This window comes from Palaemon carinicauda, chromosome 36 (assembly GCF_036898095.1).
Source record: "Palaemon carinicauda isolate YSFRI2023 chromosome 36, ASM3689809v2, whole genome shotgun sequence".
NCBI lineage: Eukaryota > Metazoa > Arthropoda > Malacostraca > Decapoda > Palaemonidae > Palaemon > Palaemon carinicauda.
This window is the reverse complement of record NC_090760.1, coordinates 67,424,434-67,429,791: the sequence shown is the minus strand read 5'-3', so window position 1 is coordinate 67,429,791 and position 5,358 is coordinate 67,424,434. Positions and strand designations below refer to the sequence as shown.

General features: G+C 36.8%; 1 protein-coding gene across 1 annotated transcript in view; it reads right to left on the bottom strand.

Moving 5' to 3' along the window:
* The window catches only part of LOC137628868 (uncharacterized), a 354,967-nt gene that overhangs the window by 203,047 nt on the left and 146,562 nt on the right, over positions 1-5,358 (bottom strand). The gene's annotated exons all lie outside the window — the stretch shown is intronic.

Here is a 5,358-nt window from a genome sequence, read left to right as displayed (position 1 = left end):
TTGATAAGAGGCACAAGCTTTTTAACTACAAGTCAAAAAAGGGCAATATCTTCAAGAGACAAGACCCTCTTAACAACAGGTCAAAAAGGGACACGACCTCATAAACAACAGGTAAAAAAAAAGACACGACCTTCTTAATAACAGGTCGGTAAGAGACACGACCTTCTTAACTATAGGTCGAAAAGAGACACCACCTTCTCAACTACACTGTACATTAAAAAGACATAGCCTTCTTAATGATAGGTCGGTAAGGGACACGATCTTCTTAACTATATTTGAAAAGAGACATGACCTTATCTATAGGTCGAAAAGAGACAACCTTCTTAACAACTGTTCGATAAGGAACACGACCTTCTTAACGACAGGTCAAAAAGAGACATGACCTTCTTAACGACAGGCGGTAAGGGACACAACCTTTTTAAAGACAGGTCGAAAAGAGACACGACCTTCTTAACTATACTTTCTTGGTCAAAAAGAGAAACAACATTTTTATCTATAGTTTGAAAAGAGACTTGACCTTCTTATCTATAGGTCAAAAAGAATCAAGACCTTCTTAATAACTGGTCGATATGGGACACGACCTTCTTAACGACATCACGAAAATGCACATGACCTTCTTAACGATAGGTTGTTAAGTTACATGTCCTTCTTAACTACAGGTAAAAAATGCACACAACCTTCTTAAAGACAGGTAAAAAAAATAGACACGACCTTCTTAATGACAGATCAATAAGGGACACAACCTTCTTAACGACATGCCTAAAAGGGGCACGACTTTCTTAACAACAGTTCAAAAAGAGACACAATCTTCTTAACGACAGGTCGAAAAAGGACACAACTATCTTAACGACAGGTCAAAAGAAGAGACAACTTTCTTAACGACAGGTCAAAAGGAGAGACGACTTTCTTAACGACAGGTCAATAAGAGACATGACCCTTCTTAGGAGAGGTCGATAAAGGACATGACCTTCTTAAGGAGAGGTCGATAAAGGACATGACCTTCTTAACAAGAGGTCAAAAGGGCACACAACCTTCTTAATGAGAGGATGATAAGGGACACAACATTTTTAACGAGAGGTCGATAAGAGACACAACCTTCTTAACGACAGGTCAATAAATAGCACCATCTTCTTATAGATAGGTAGAAAAGGGGTACGACCTTCTTATTGACAGGTAGAAAAGGTCACGACCTTCTTATCGACAGATAGAAAAGGGGCACGACCTTCTTATCAACAGATAGAAAATGGGCACGACCTTCTTATCGACAGATAGAAAAGGGACACAACCTTCTTAACGACAGGTAGAAAAGCGTCACAACCTTCTTAACGACAGGTAGAAAAATCGACACGCCTTCTTAACGACAGGTCGAAAAGGGACAAGACCTTCTTAACGACAGATCGAAAAGGGACACGACCTTCTTAACGACAGGTCGAAAAGGGCCACAAGCTTCTTAACGACAGATCAAAAAGGGCCACAACATTTTTAACGACAGATAAAAAAGACATGACCTTCTTAACGACAGTTTAAAAATAGTCAAGACCTTATCAATGATAGGTCAAACAAGGACACATGGCATGACCTTCTTAACTATAGGCTGAAAAGAGAAATGACCTTCTTAGCGACAGGTTGAAAATAGGCACGGCCTTCTTAACAACAGGTCGAAAAGAGACACAACCTTCTTAACGACATGTCAAAAAGAGACGCAACTTTCTTAACAATAGGTCGAAAAGGGTCATGACCTTCCTAACAACAGGTCGAAAAGAGACCCGAGCTTCTTAACAACAGATCAAAAATGGAAACAAATGCAATGTGTTAATTATAGGTCACAGAAGGAAAGACAGTTGAGTTAACGAAAGTTAAAATGAGGCATATCCATGATAATATAGGTCAAAGGGAGACACACCTTTAATGACCACTGATTAAACTAAGACGTCAATGGGATGAGGTGTTGTCAGGTCGATTGACAAGAGAGAGAGAGAGAGAGAGAGAGAGAGAGAGAGAGAGAGAGAGAGAGAGAGAGAGAGAGAGAGAGAGAGAGAGAGAGAGAGAGAGAGAGAGGTCATGATAATAAATAATGAATATTTGAAAGCACTCTATATATGTAGCTTTGCTCTACTTTCCTTAGGACTGGAACTTGATGATATCACCAGAGCTGATAGCACTGTTGTATTTACTCAGACTGAAAGTGAATTTGGATAATGTCTGTCTGCATATATCACGCACACACATAAATGAATATAGTTACGCATATACATATACATATGTCCAAAGGCAACAGATGACGAAAAAAATGAGCAGCAAAAATCTTTGAAAGGGACCGTTTTTGAGTGGGGATGCCTTAACGTTCGTGAAAGGGTTTTGCGTATCGCCATAATCAGCAACACTGTACTAGTCAGGGACAGCCATACTAGGTTAGTTTACTGTGAGCGATCAGATGAAAATCTCCCAGCTTCATCAATTCTCACTAACCACCGTGATCTGAGTCTTTTGTCCGGCAGTGGACTAGAAACAACTGAATTTGTTGTTGTTGTAATATACACACATATATATGTATATATACAGTATATGGTTTATATAGATACCCACACACACACACACACGTCTTCTAACTGTAATCGAACAGTTTAACATGCTTCTTCAAAAAGGCCCATAAAAGAAACAAAGGAAATATAAATAAATCTCTATATTTCGACCAAAACACATTGCCCCTCTTCAAGGTGTACAGTAAATATGAGAAAATGAGAGGACACTGATAATTTATATATGGAAGTAAAAGGGTGTTTCCATTTGTTCTAAGATAGTCATATCAAGTGCTGGAAGAATTCGCCCAATTCAATACCATCCAGGTGAATCTTCATATTCTTGAGCCGATCGGAGGATGTCTTGACCTTTGATGTATATCTGGTGGTTGGTCACGGTGGATTATCTTTTTTCATAATCAGGGTGAGAAGAGTGTTATCCCCTATGTCAGCTTTTCATTGCTCGTCGGATAAGTTCATTTTGTTTGTTTGATTTATGAGGACCGAATTCAACATCTTCCTTCAGTACGGTCAAGTACTTTTAAAAACCAAAGAGTTAATCTGATGCCCTAAATCTCTCAGATGAACGAAAATCCCGAGTTATCAAAGCCATAACTGACAGATCTTTTATGTTCGGATAATCTTTGAGATAGGGAATGCCCGTTTGTCACACGCAGACTTTTTCACAATCTCCACATGATAATTTTTAAAATCCAGATTCTAAAGCAGTTTTATTTCAATAAACATTAATAAAGGCGCTTCCTACGGTCTTGGGTGTGAAAAGAAAAAAAAAAGGGGTTTTCAGTTTTAATATTGTTTGTTATATCTTTAATACCTATATATGGAAGTTTTTTATTTTTAAAATCTCTTTGGCTGGTAACATCATGAACTTTATAATATATTGTGTTGGCTATGTTGATGGCCTATTCTAAGACATTCGTCGGGTAGAATAGCTGAGTGAGTTGAGAATCTATTCCCAAGCCTACTTGAGAAAAGAATCAAAATCATCTGTACACAACTCGCCCAGCTATTCTACCCGACTTATGTCAGAGAAAAGGCCAAAGGAAAGCTGACACAACCCGATTATAAAGAAGATAATCCAACGAGACCAGATATGCATCACAGGTCAAGACATTCTCCGATCGGCTCAACAATATGAAGACGCACCTCGATGGAATTAAACCTAGCTAATCCTTATAACACTTAATAAAACCTTCTAAGAAGAACTGGAAACATCCTTTGGCTTCTATATATAAACTATCACTGTAAAATCATTTTCTTATTTTTACTGTGCGCCTTGAAGAGGACCGATGAGTACCGGTCGATATATAGTGATTTATTTTTATTCCCTTTGTCTCTTTAATGGGCCCTTTTGAAGAATATATATATATATATATATATATATATATATATATATATATATATATATATATATATATATATATATACACACATGTATGTATGTATATATATGTATATGTATATGTATATGTATATATATGTATGTGTATATGTATATATATATATATATATATATATATATATATATATATATATATATATATAATATATATATATATAATGTATATATATATAATATATATATATATATATATATATATATACATACATATACTGTATAAACATAATACCATATCACATCAGTGATTTATTAACATGAAAGTACCATGGTACAATAATTGCAAATATAAATACGAAAAGACCGAATTTATCTTCAAAGAAAAAAAATCCTTGACACATACTAATGAAAGACAAAAGAATAAATTCAAGATAAAACACCCAACAAACCAAACATTTCATCCCAGAGAAAATGCAATAATGAAACAATTGCACAAACTCGCCCAGGCTCCGTCCATTACCGATTCAGAAGTGTGTACAAAGTTTAACCATAAAACACGGCCGCAGAAAATATATGTTCCGAAAAGGAATTCGTTTTTGATCTATGGTCATGATTTCGAAAATTATAACCTCGATTTGTTGCTGCGAGGGACGGGAGGTTTTCCGGGAGTTATTGGTCATTTTGGAATCTATGGAACCATACAGGAAGGAACACCAATTCTCATATGAATTTATTATCAGGCCTATACTTTTATCAAGCGTTTAGGTTATCATTAAAGGGACACAACATTCTAAACTACAGGTCAAAAGGGGAAACGACCTTCTTAAGGACTGGTCAAAAAGGGACACAACTTTCGAAACCATAGGTCAGAAGAGGACACGACCTTCTTAATGACTGGTCAAAAAGGTACACAACCTTCTAAATCACAGATGAAAAGGGGACACGACCTTCTTAACTATAGGTCGAAAAGAGATACAACCTTCTAAACAACAGGTCAAAAGGGAACATGACCTTTTTAACTATATTTCGAAAAGAGATACACCCTTCTAAAACCACAGGTCAAAAGGGGACACGACCCTCTTAACTATAGGTCGAAAAGAGATACAACCTTCTAAACCACAAGTCAAAAGAGGACACGACCTTCTCAAGTATAGGTCGAAAAGATATACAACCTTCTTAACCACAGATCAGAAGGGGACACGACCTTCTTAACTATAGGTCTAAAAGAGATAGGGACCTTCTTAACGACTGGTCGTAAAGGGACATAAGCTTCTAATCCACATGTCAAAAGGGGACACAACGTTTTTAACCACCTCTCGAAAAGGGACACACCCGTCTAAACCAGAGGTCAAAAGGGACCACAACCTTCTTAACTATAGGTAAAAAAGAGATGACTTTCTTAACGACTGGTCGAAAAGGTGCGCAATCTTTTAAACCACAGGTCAAAAGGGAACAGTACCTTGTTAACTATAGGTCGAA